Genomic DNA, 14462 nt, shown 5'->3' with positions numbered 1-14462 from the left:
TACACTCTACTGTTAAAGTGACAGATTGGACGTGTTTATGATTCATTATTTTTCCTTATTTTCAATTGTTTAATTTATTGTTATTTTGTATTTATTACTTGTATTTCTTCTCATTTCTCACTTTACGTTGTCTGTTTGCTCTACCTTCCTGTCACTTTATACAGTATTACTGAAACAGAACAACACACACTAAAAAAATAAATAAAATACTGATCCCTGTCGCTATATTGTGCACATTCTCTAATAAAGTATATTAAATAAAAAAGGGCAGAGAGACTTCTTGACTGCAAGCATGTTTCCCTTTTAAGATGAAAGTAAAAGGCAAAACTGTGAAAGCACCCTCAACAACTAAATTCCGATTCTCTTTCCTTGAGGAGCTTCTTTTTATCTTTCTTTTTTTCTTCTCTTGTCGCTATGCACTACATATTATCAGCTATGTGGGCTTTTCTTCATCAACGGCCTCAAAATGGAACCAGCGTCAATTAAGAGTGGCATTTGGGATCAGTGAGGTCATTTCTGAAGCAATATCTTTAGCTTTTAATGTGGTGTGGAACATGGCGCCGTGTCACTCATTTTGGGCGTCAATAGAAGTTGAGATATCTATTTTTTTGCCAAATGAGAAAACACAACAGTGATGTGGCAACGTGTGAGTACATCTCATGTTTACTCTAAATGCTTTGACTCTTTCTTTATGCGCCCATAGAGCTCCACATGTATACCGTGTCTGTCACTATAGCTTTGTACCCTATAGTACAAATACGGCGTCAGTTTGACGACACAGCAGGCAACACTTCAGTGATATACAACAGGCGAACCACACATCACAAACCAGAAACCGACAGCAATGATAAAAAATATCGACCAGTCTGCTCGGCTTAGCACATGAACTGGTTTTAACCTGTTGAGGTCCCACGATCGGGGGACCCTTTTATATCAGGAAAATCAAGAACAAATCATGGTATAAATCCCTCCCCCCCCAAAAAAAAAACATGTTAGGTATCAAATTAAACATAAAAATCAGGGCTACAATAATATATAATCCCGATGTGCAACCTCTAAACACAACTCAAACAATAAATAGGATTAGGGGTTAGGGTGTGGGTTTAAAGGGTAAACACATTCCAGTCTGCAACAAGCTCGATCATCAATCGAGAGATTCTCAAATGTGGAATTGTCTTTAGTTCAGACTGCTGTTGGGATAAAACAAACGAGACATTTGAAGATCCCATCATGCACCAACATTTTATAGACCAATTTGTTCAATCAATTGAGAAAATAATCGGTAGATTAATCAATAATGAAAATAATCGCTTGTAGCTGCCACACGTGATGTTCATAGTGATATCTTAGATCATTTTCTTCCGAGTCAAAGCTCATTGTACCGGTGCAGGATGTACAGCACAGCCAGTGCACACGAGGTGTCATCCAAGCATGGCACGTTATTCAGGAGTATGGCTCCAGATGTCATCTTGTGTTGTACGTATAAAGAGTACAGTGATCCCAAGAATCCTGGAACAAAGATTGAAGACCAGAGGAGGTTACAGAATACACAAAATAACATAAATATATTTTGAATGTGAGCTTGCAATACATCTTTATGAGTAGGGAAGCCGGTTCCTTTGAGTCTGGCATAAAGACATTCATGTTCAGTCCACATCAATTCTGCCTTTTTTTTCATTTTATCTCTCTCACCGATTGCTGCCATGAGACTGGAAAAGTTGCGAGGAGGGTCTTGCTCCCTCACAAGCCTGGCTGACCTGCTTTTTGTCCAGACAACTTCCAATAAGAAGGGGTCACTGCTCTTTCATTGGTGCCTTGCATTTGAGTCTCCTGCATGCGTCTGAGTTGTTAACCCAAGACACTTGTGCAACTAGCATCAGAGATACTGGATGTATCCCTCCATCATAATAGATTTCATGTCTATGCAAACTAATGGGTTCTTTTTTGAAAAGTCTGTCAATCCTCTTTGTGCTTTTAAAATGGGGAATATGCATTCTGGGTTTCTGTTTGAATATGACTTTAATGTTATCTGAAGTTAAGGGGAACACATGGATGAAAGCAAGTGGGAAACTTAAACACATTCATCCACCGTGCGACGGTTTTGCTCTCATATGTTTGTCTAATATATTCCTGCCTGCAGGACAAGCCCAGGCTCTCGAATGTGCGCCTTCCATTCTCCCCGAGCCTACTTTTATTTTTATCACTGAATAATCATTAAGAGCAAGGTTATTTTGATCTCCTGGCTCAATAGGCCTCAATTAAATATTCATTCATTCTGATGTGGCCTCCTCGGCAGCTTCTTTGGTATGTGCGTTAGAGAGACAAAAGGCTGTGCTTTTGATTACACAAGCTTGGGCTTTTTCAAAGAGATCAGGCATCATTATATAGAGTTAAACAATCTGTTCCACTGATCAACAGAGTTGTTGGTAAAATGTTTACTTTGGCGAGGATAAATTAATTTGTCCTTGTTGAAACTAAACTAAGTCAGTTTGCAAAGCTTAAAGAGCTGAGTCTCCAAAGCTTCTGTTCCATGTGTTGTGCTGTGTGTGTATATATATATATATATATATATATATATATATATATATATATATATATATATATATATATATATACATATATATATATATATATATATATATATATATATATATATATATACATATATATATATATATATATATATATATATATATATATATATATATATATATATATACTGCTTTGAACTGTGGCTACGCATCATGTGTTTGCCTTATTGACAAGAATATAGACTATACCTTTTCAACGTGAAATTGTAACACCATTAAATCATTTTAATCTGCAGGAAGTATCAAACTCAAAACGTTTTATTTCTATTATTATTATATATACATGAGTACAACATAGTGTTTAGCCCATTTGCCATGTGTTCATGTTAGCGGTGCAGGGAAGGCAATCTTAGTCACTTGCTCTGTTGATGCAACACTTTGGTAAATAACAATTTGTTGGATGGGCAATGCATTTAGTATATATATTAATTTTCCACAGAGAATTCATTGATTTGATTTTATTGATCCTGACTTTTAAGTTGGATTGTTCACACCTGTTTTTCCTACTGCGGCATGTCCAAATGTCGGTCATTGTACTTTTGACACCACAGCATCAAAGCAAAAGGACTTTCAGATACGAACTAGAATACAGGTTCAGTATTTGGACGATTTCTTTCTTTTACAAAAAATAAAATATTGAATACATTTACATTCTGTCCTGTTGTAATTAGTTTTACATCTGATTTATATTGTGTAAAACATTGTATATGTTCAAATGTTACCAACAATGTTTTGTTTCATAGGCAAAGAGCTTTGGCCTAATAAGGGATTTTCTATGGATTTTTAGTCATCATTCACGTATAGCATGTCATACTTAACAGCATCTGTCTTTTTATAATGGCCACACTACATCACCAAAAAGGCCCTTACGTTTATTTGAATGATGCGGATACTACACTTCTTTACCTTTTCAAGATTTTAATCAAAATGATTGATAAGTAAATTCATCTTCTTTACTTTCAGTTAGTCATTATTTACTGCAATATAAAATAATAGCCACGCATCATACACCTTGTCCAAAATGGAAGCCAACCAGCCATTAACACAGTTGTAAGACTTCAATGTGTCACTTTTGTCTCCAAGCATGGGAACAATACTGTCTGATCCTGTCAGCAAACATGTTGGAGAAAGCGTACTATATCAAATAAACAAAGAGAAAGCTATATTAGTATTACACAAAACAATTAGGTTGGCCATTGTTCTAGCTGTGAGTGCTTATTATTATAAGTCTTATTATACCTTTTCACTATGGAACATGTCTTCAGCCCTGCCATTACATTCATCACTTGATTCAGCAAGTATCTGAAAGCGCAGTGGGTGAACAATAGGTCCAAGGATGATTTGCACATGAATGATGTCTGTGAATGAGAGTGGGTTACAGAGGAAGGCTGTCTCTCCATAGTCGGGGCAGGAAGGTTTCCTCCCCTCTGCCCCCACTCCAAAGACCAGGTGAGATTCTCCGACACAAAGGGCCAAGTGAAAATGTGTTCAGCATGGACGCCTAAAACCCTTATTATGGTGATGCTTTATGGAGGATTTCAGTGGACCTATATAAAAGCCCTGGATCCTGCTTCTTTATGGATGTCTGTTACATGTCCAACGGGCTTTCATTACACGACAAAATGTCTTCCATATATCTAAACATATATAGATATAAATATAGTACAATACTACAGTATCCATTTTGGTGTGGAACCAAGATGAAACTTACAACTCCTCGATTTTAATGCTGTTGAGTGTTTATCCTAAACCGTTCACTGCAAAAGCGCATCTCATTTGTCCTCTTTTTAAATTGTAATTTGACCAAAATTAATCCCCTAGAATTAAAAAAAATGAGAGTATACTTTCAATATTTGATATGGCTGTGGTATTTCGGTTAGTGCAGGCGTCTTTGTTTGTCACTCGTTTTTTGGGTATATTTAGGTTTACACCGTTCAATTACATACACCTGTAACATATGTATGTTTTCATTAAAGGGGACATATTATGGTATTATTTTAGGTTGATACTTGTATTTGGGTTTCTACTAGAAAATGTTTACATGCTTTAATGTAAAAAAAAAACATTATTTTTCTCATCCGGTCAGAATTTACCTGATTCATCATCGGTTTGAAACACTATGTTTTAGCGCATGTCTCTTTAAGGCCTTCTCCCGAAAACGTATTTCCAGTTTTTCTTTGTGGATTGAGAGGGGGTGGTGCAAATCTAATATCCTTTGGAAGTGTGATCCAGCTCTGTGGTGCTAACTATATGCTGCCTATCCATGTTCACTTTGTACCCTGAGAACAGCTAGCAGTCTTCTTCCCGGTGACCGGAGAGGCAGACAGAGCTCAACTGTTTTTTTTTTTTTTTATACTTGATATTTTATTGAGGCATTTTTACAGTTTAACAAACAAACAACCTTCAAAAGTAAGAAGGAATATAAGGAAGTAACCATGCATATGGCTAAGTGGGCCCTAAAGAAAGAAAACAAATACAAAATTAAGCAGGTAAATAAGTAAAAATAAGAAAACAAAGCAATCAAACAGCCATTCAAAAGCATCGTCAGTCAATCGTGTCAACCATAAATTCAATCCAACATACAGATATATTACACAAATTTATATTCAAAATGTTATATTCACAGGGTTTCATTAACTTAGTTTTAAACTTATTTATATGGGTTGCATCATGATGAAACATAGTCTTTTCATGAGATACTGAGCTTCTCGAGCCAACAGAATCCAGTAACCCGTGAGGTTAGGGAGGGCGAGTCATCTGCCCATTTCCTTCTTTTGACATACACTCACCTAATGGATTATTAGGAACACCTGTTCAATTTCTCATTAATGCAATTATCTAATCAACCAATCACATGGCAGTTGCTTCAATGCATTTATTCAGAATGGGAAAGAAAGGTGATTTAAGCAATTTTGAGCGTGGCATGGTTGTTGGTGCCAGACAGGCCGGTCTGAGTATTTCACAATCTGCTCAGTTACTGGGATTTTCACGCACAACCATTTCTAGGGTTTACGAAAAGTGGTGTGAAAAGGGAAAAACATTCAGTATGCGGCAGTCCTGCTTGTTGATGCTAGAGGTCAGAGGAGAATGGGCCGACTGATTCGAGCCGATAGAAGAGCAACTTTGACTGAAATAACCACTCGTTACAACCGAGGTATGCAGCAAAGCATTTGTGAAGCCACAACACGCACAACCTTGAGGCGGATGGGCTACAACAGCAGAAGACCCCACCGGGTACCACTCATCTCCACTACTAATAGGAAAAAGAGGCTACAATTTGCAAGAGCTCACCAAAATTGGACAGTTGAAGACTGGAAAAATGTTGCCTGGTCTGATGAGTCTCGATTTCTGTTGAGACATTCAGATGGTAGAGTCAGAATTTGGCGTAAACAGAATGAGAACATGGATCCATCATGCCTTGTTACCACTGTGCAGGCTGGTGGTGTGGTGTAATGGTGTGGGGGATGTTTTCTTGGCACACTTTAGGCCCCTTAGTGCCAATTGGGCATGGTTTAAATGCCACGGCCTACCTGAGCATTGTTTCTGACCATGTCCATCCCTTTATGGCCACCATGTACCCATCCTCTGATGGCTACTTCCAGCAGGATAATGCACCATGTCACAAAGCTCCAATCATTTCTAATTGGTTTCTTGAACATGACAATGAGTTCACTGTACTAAAATGGCCCCCACAGTCACCAGATCTCAACCCAATAGAGCATCTTTGGGATGTGGTGGAACGGGAGCTTCGTGCCCTGGATGTGCATCCCACAAATCTCCATCAACTGCAAGATGCTATCCTATCAATATGGGCCAACATTTCTAAAGAATGCTTTCAGCACCTTGTTGAATCAATGCCACGTAGAATTAAGGCAGTTCTGAAAGCGAAAGGGGGTCAAACACAGTATTAGTATGGTGTTCCTAATAATCCTTTAGGTGAGTGTATATTTGGTCCATTTTGTCCATCTGGCCATGTATATGTCACTTCTCAGTAGAGCTCAACTGTTAAAACACAGTCAGAGATATATTTGGTCAGTGAAAATATCTGAGAATTGGTGAAATGACATGTATATATGAGGATGTGTATGTGCGGGTGTACACCTTTGTATTGCACTTTTCTTTCTTCTTTTATTTGTATGATTATGTGCATTTGTTTCTTTATAAACATGTATTGTGCACATCTTTTCTTTATATGCATATCTAGAAAATCAATAAAAATGTGATCACAAAAAAAGAGAATTGGTGAAATGTCTTCACTTTTCTTGGTCTTGAGTTGTCAACTGGAGAAAGATGAAGCACTTCCAATCATTCGTTAATTTAATTCCCTTGCACAGAGAATCTAAAGCTGCGTTTCCACCAAGCAATCCAGTTCCGTTTGTTAAACATTAAAACTATTATTTTCATGTTTCCATTTGCAAAAGTTGTGGATGGTATAGAGCCAGACAACACTCTTTGTACCACCTTGGCAAAGCGAGCTGAGCCGGCACTAGAAGGTGGAGTTTGAACCCGGCAGACCACTGATTGGTCAGAGAGAGTCGTCACTAGTGCGGCGCGGGACATCCTGACTTGCACAAACCCTCTGGTTTTAAATAGCCAAGCTACTGTCAATAGCAATCACGTGTTTTTAAAAATTGGCAGCTTGCAAACCTGCGCTGCACTATGCATGTACACTATGCTGTCCAATTCAGGAAAGGCAGATCCTCTGTTTGGTTGCTGTTGAAAGGATTCAGGGAATGTCCCGTTGAAGATGATGTCACAGCAGCTTCACGCTCGGTTGCAGCAGCAATCCACTGACAACCCTGCCTACGCTGATGTGGGACTATCTGCATGGCAACACGGCATAGGGAAAAAGACCTGGTACCAAAAGGGAGTCGGGTCCAGCAGAGCCGTACCATACAGTGAAACACGACATAGGGGACTGAAGTCAGTTGGTGTGAGAGGGACATGTGGGTGTTATCTGCATCATTATGGTAGTTGATGTTATTGTTTTAAATCATGTGGCCTAATAGAAGCATATGTAAGGAGTGAGCCTTGGGAAACCCCACATCCCTCTGGCTCTTCCATAAACAATTATGCCATTTGGGATGTCATAAGAATCATAAAATAATCCTAACAGTTTGTCAAATTTGACCGGTACGTTTCTTTGTGACGGAGCAAATGCCATCTTGGGCTGCGACTTCATTACATCTTCATGTGGTTCACATGAAGGTAATCTGGTCTGTGGGTCCCATTTAAAAAAAAATCATACTCTGATTTAAAACACATGAGTTACTAATTGCAGCACTGGATTTGGAAATATTCCCAGGTATTGTAGTTAGGGGCGTAGCTCTCTCCTGTCTGAATGAAATGAACTAAGTAAGCGTCCGGGAGTCAGAACAAAACACCGCCTCTAGTTAGTTTTTGTGATCCTTAGGCTGAGGGAACAAGAAGGACCGGCTATTCTGAGCCATGATGAAGAGACCCAAACTGGAGCTGTGGTCATAAAGCTCCAGATCTAGATTGCCAGATTCCTGCTCGAGATGCTTCAAATCACATTATAATTAACCGCATTTAGGATGGAGAGCAGAGAGTCCCTGCTTATAGCTATTCCCATGATTCTCTCTCTCTCTCTCTCTCTCTCTCTCTCTCTCTCTCTTCCACTCTCTTCTTCCGCTGTCCCCATCTCTTGCTGTCCCTATTTTCAGTTTGGGTAATTAATATGGAAAGATGGAAAGGCATCATATTCTACAAATTCCTATGAGATTGGCTTGCAAAAGCTGTTAAAGCCAAGTAGGTAAATTAGTATTCATGCAGGTTTTCCTGTTGCAAGTCATCTTTTCCTGTGGGACCAAGTAGTAGATTGGGTAGACAGGCAATGCTCATCCTTGATTATGTGAGCAGAATGCCACCACAGAGCCAAAGCCCAGCAGGAAAAAAAAAAATTCCTTAGGCAGTAAATCAATTTCTGTGACCTGCTAAATGTAATTGACTACACTCTAATTCTTTAACCCTGTGTATGACGGTGAAAACACATCCTGAGGTGGAATGATTACCAGCTATTATACAAATCCATGGTTTCTGTGTCAGTTAATATCCATTTACAGCAAAATTATACATACGCCACAATTCAGTGGCAATAAACAATTACTTTAATGCACTAGTCATGTCTTTGTTTAGTCAATCAACTGGATCTCAGAAAACCACCTATTATTCAAAATAGGAAAATGGCTTGGTAAAGAGATTTTTGCTTTTAGATGCATGGAAATTTGTATGTAAATTGAGATGTTAATATTTCAGCTTGTGCTGAATTCTGGATATGGCCTTTAATGTTATGGTTCATACACCATAGGAGTCGTGGGGACCATTTGATGCAGTTACATGACACAAAATGCTTTAATGATTATGGCGCCGCATTACTGTAGCTGCAGAGATTTTGCACAGCATAACAAAGGTTATAAATATCTGATGTCAAATACAGTGTCAAATATTTGCTTGAGGACAGATAATGCACCGTGTTGTTGTTGTTTATACCATTCAGCATTCAGTATTATTACAGATATCACAATGAAAAACAAATAAAAACATACAATCATCTTTCCCCAAAGTTTGTTGTGAACAGCATACATCATTTCTTTCATTTCTCTTTTGTCTCCCCAATCTTGTGAAACACAATCTCATTTGACAGTACATGCATCTTTTGCCTGAACTTGACCATTTGCCAGCGGGCCCAGGACATGGGCTGTGACTTTGGCCAGATTAATTAGCAGTCCGCTCTCAACAGTCCGTTTCCCAATTCCTATTAGACCCAGCTCAGCAATCTGGTGGAAGGTAATTTGGTGCTCCATGCACACAGGGCGCAGCATTGACACCTTATGCTTCGTGATTGAAGGCAATCTCCTGGGGACAGCGCTAAATTTATTCATGGTGCGCTCTCCCACAGCCACTAGAGACACGTCTGTGCCCGCCTGCCACACATCCACAGATTTCCTGCTCTGCATCTTTTCCCCCGAATGCACAAATAATACTAAATGATTTGAGGGAGTTGTTGCGGTGTCTTATATTCCTACTCTTGCGGGAACCTGGTGATCTCTAGGTGAGTGAATTGCCTCTGCTGCTGCTGCGCTTACGAGCCTCTGAAATGAAGACAATGCATTATGTCAGGCTAGTGAATGTTATTGCGTGTACAAATCTTCGCCCTCGCCACCTCTTCCATTCTCCCTTTCTCCCGAGGGAATACACATGCTAACAAAAGGTCTGCACACACACACGTTCGGTGCTCGGTGCAGCTGGGTCACAGGAAGTGGCATTAATGTAATTCCTTGTTGATGGCTGAAATCTGTTGATAATAGAGATGTTAGCAAAGGTGATCAAAGCAGATTAGCCCAAGACACAGCAGAGAGATTGGTTGGACCCCCTGTCATTAATACAGACTGCTATCTGGGAGCTGCCACGCTCCCTCGTCCTCACTGGGGGAATACAGGGTCAGCCATTACCATGGAGTAGAAATGCTAATGCTCAACTTCAATCAACAGACCTCTGACTGCCTGCCACCGTTTATTTACTGCCGAGGTTTCCCAGCCGTTATTAGCCGGTGACCCAAACATGTGAACGTGTGGCTCTGCTAAGCTTTGTGGGTAGTTGCTTTCGAGAGGACCCGGGGTCACCGAGGGCATAACCGAGGAATGGCCCTTTGTCACCAGGCACACGCTCTACAAAACAAGCGTGAGGCTGAAGCATAACATCGCATGTACAACCTGGCGCTTTAACCTAAAGCATCACAAACACTACAAGCTGCGAGCGCGACGCAAAGGTTAAAGAAGCGCTATTAGATCGCGGTAGTATCTCTGAGAGCTTTACTCATCCCCTTCGTGTCTCACGGTGATGAAAGGATGCACCCGCCATCACTCCTGAGGCTGAAAACTTGTTTGGAGTTATTGAATCATCAGAGCAGAAGAGGCAAACAAGTGCCCTCAAGTCTTGCAGCGCTTGAGGTGGAAGAGGTATTTTGACAATTAGCCCTATGAATTTGGTTCCCTCGGCATCAAAACACGAGTGCTATCAATATTTGTTACACAATACACGCACTTGCTCTTCAAAGACTGACGCTAGCCTATTTCCTTTGATAAGTGACAATATTGCATAAATGCAACAGTATTTCACCTTGAGATAGATGTACAGCATTATCTCACTGATGTACTGAATCATTACATTGTCTATGTCACAGGTGTGCACTTATTGCCAATCAGCATCGCTCTACATGGAGAATTATGGAGAGTAAAAGTTGATTTATCCAAGGGTAGAGTTTGGATGACATAAAAGACGATATGCACAATAAAAGAAGTATTTGCAAGAAATATATATATTATATACTGTTGTATATTATCGTATAGGGCCATATCCAAATAATGCATTGTCAGTCCATACAAGACAGATGTAAGGTCAACAACACAATGGAGCACTTGTTTACTTCTGTGCCATAAAAAACCTGAATAACAATAACTGCACGATACCGTATAAGTCGATCAATCCATCGTTCAGCATCTACATACTCGAGATTTCAGCCAAATGGATAAACACAATCTTCTTTTGCCTTTCCGTCATTCCCTCTGACACGCACACACACACACACACACACTGGACTGGTAATATCAGGTTCAAAAGTCTATTCAGCGAGGCTTTCATTTGGTCAGGGGATTGGTTTTGACACATCTTTTGTGCCACCTTCTAGATGCAGACTCAAGGAAATTGTGTTTGGTTTGCCACACAACCAGCCAGGCACAGGGAAATAAGTGTAGCTCTTTGTATGTAAACGCTGCCATGAACACAGCAATGTATGCCATTCAGTTAGTCCTCTTTTCAAAAGCCCCATACGCGGCGAAGGAAGGTCAAACTTCTGTTTCCTATTCATGAGCCCCTGCTGCTTTCCTCTATTTATTTAGTTCCTCTATTTAGTTAATCATTCAGTCACAATCTTCTATGATTCTTTTGAATTGTGTTTATACATTGAAATACAAATGTCATATAAATTATTGTAAAGAAAATGATTACTTGATTCATCACAATTAGTTTGATTTTAGCCTTAATTCAACATATGTTTATATGATAGAAAATATGCTAAATAGTCCACATGTAATGCGACGTGCAAGTTTCTCTCCGTAGGAAACGATCCAGTTTGAATAATAATAATTCCCAATAATGCGTCACTTTGTCTTCGTTTTGGATACGTTCTCATGAAATGCCTCGAAGTTCTTCATCTACATTGAAGCTGCTCATTTCCACCAGGCAGGTGTGATCATATCTAGACGTCTATACCAATGACCTCCAGTAATATAATATACATACATATAATACATATAATATTCATCCTTCAATCCATCAAGGAATTCACTCATTAGTCTTCATACATCAGGTTAAGAAGGATGACATTGATTTATTTTCGCCTTTAAAAAATGTGGAGCTGCAAAGTCTTCATCACCTGCATGGAATTAGCATGGAGGGAAGTCAGTATTAGGCGAGGCAGCTTGTGATCTGATGGATTTAGCGAATTCAGCTTCAGGTCCTCAGTGAAAAGGAGAAATCCACGAGGCTCTGCAGCTGTGGTGGAAAAATAGGCGATTTCCTTTAATATCTTTCATGTATTCTTACACTAATTACCAGTGTTGGGCAACTTACTTTAAACAGTTATCAGTACCAAGGCTATTCAACTGTAGTAATTAAGTAATTAGTTATATTATTACATTACTTTTGTTCAAACACCTCCAAACCCTTGTGTCACATCTGTATTTAACATCTGTAGGAATAGAAAACCAGACATCCAGCAGATGGATTGACCCGCAGTGAGCTAGCTTTGAGTGCTTAGCGCTATATAAAATTAAAGTAGTAGTATTATTATTATTATTTTAGCAGCAGTGAGTGCACACAGCTCTCGAGATGTCGCGTCCTCCCAGTAAAGCTGCTGGTTTCAATCAACCTCAACTCTAAAAAACAATTGAATTTAGGCTTTCCAGTGGATTAGGCCGGCGAGCCAGCTAAGAACACACAACGAATATGAATCCTAGAATGAAATTCATTCATTCATTGATTTAACCATGCAACAACATAATGCCACTGCTTCAAAATCAAAGAATATTAATCAGGGCACACGCCTAAGAACGTTGCGTGAGAGGCATCTCTGAATAAATTCTGAATTTTAAAGGATGACTCAATGCTCAATTGCGCTCATGACTTTTTTCTTTTAAACAGATCATTTGATTTGCCATTTGATTTCCATAAAAGCCGCCTTGTTAACCTTGTCAGCCTGTTTAGGTGGGCAATGCTGCAAATGTTGACGAGCAATTTCTTCAGGGAATCTGGGGGACAAGTGTTTCATTCCAGCTGAGGTATCACATGTATTATTTTATTGATTTCATTTAATATTAATGATGCTCTATAAAAATGGAGCTTTGAAGAAATTTTGCTTCATTCATTTGTTCATTTAAAATCATAATAATCACACATTTAGAACAAGCTTCCACACAGGTAAAATCAGATCGTGATCCTTATTGTACTCTCCTCTGCAACTGTGCATGTATCAACTAATACTGACAAGACTTCAGGCCAGATGTTGAATTAGAATCCTGCTGCAGTGTTAAGATTTAGGGGCAGCTTTTTCCCCAGAGCTGTCACCTTCCATAACACTGCCCCCACCCGCCCACTCCCTCTATTGTAACTGTTTCCCAGGCAACTCAGCTCCACTGCATAATACACCATATTCATATAGAACTGTCTATTTTGTTGCCACCACTAATGTGCTGTTTGCCTCATACTGGTTGTCCTTGCTCCTATAGGCTGACCGCCTCCCCCTAACCTGCACTCAGTGCTCAGTCCCAAGTACCCAGACTGCACCTTGTCTCTGCCTTTTTCTTATGCTGCCGTGCTCAGCATGCTACGTCAGTGTAATGCTACTTAGTGCGATGATAACGTACACATCCCCTGTCATGCAATCTGATTGTTTTAGCTATATTTCATATCGCATGACTAATTCCGTTGCAGCTTCTCCAGTTTTTCTTATTTTATTTTTTGGGATTGTTTGTTTTGTTTGCTCCATTGTCTTTCTATATTTTTGTTTTGTTTTTGTTCTGTTTTGTCTCTGTCAAGCGTCTTTGAGCATTTGGATAAGCGCTATATAAATTAAATGTATTATTATTATTATTATTTAATTGCCTCAAGTTATGTCACTTGAGTGTGCATCGTCCATTGGGGTTTGAGGACTTATAATTTGTATACCTGGAAAATATCCAGCCAAAGTTGAGTTGAGCCAAAGCCAGTTGAGTTGCGTTGTGGGTAATGTAGGAAGAAGAAGAAGAAGAAGAAGAAGAAGAAGAAGAAGAAGAAGAAGAAGAAGAAGAAGAAGAAGAAGAAGAAGAAGAAGAAGAAGAAGAAGAAGAAGAAGAAGAAGAAGAAGAATTCAATTATCACAGAATGTTGTTTTAGATAAGATCTGTATGAGTTATACATCCTGCTGATCTCTGGGCCACTGACAGCCTAAAGGTGAGAAAGTGTGAGCTGAAATGGTTGCAAACCTGCTGACTGGTATAAGTGATACTCTTTCACGCCCCGTAATGACGACCCCATCTGCCGTGGTCGCTGGAGTTTGTCTCGTGGTTACATTTATTACGTCTGCAACTTAAGAAAAGCTATGAAACGGTAAATAACAACCAGAAAATCTTTCTTTAACTTCACTCTTCATGTGACCTGAAAGGCGGTTTCTCCCCGTTGAATTGTCTCGTGGACTTTCTAACAAACAAACATTAGCAAACATTATATTCCACTGCATCGCTGGAGCTTGAACATTGTCATGTCACATCCCCTCACATCCCCGCTGCCAGTAGCAGTTTCATATTTAATACCACC

This window comes from Taurulus bubalis (assembly GCF_910589615.1).
Source record: "Taurulus bubalis genome assembly, chromosome: 4".
NCBI classification, from domain to species: Eukaryota; Metazoa; Chordata; class Actinopteri; order Perciformes; family Cottidae; genus Taurulus; species Taurulus bubalis.
Note: the sequence above shows the minus strand (reverse complement) of the source record.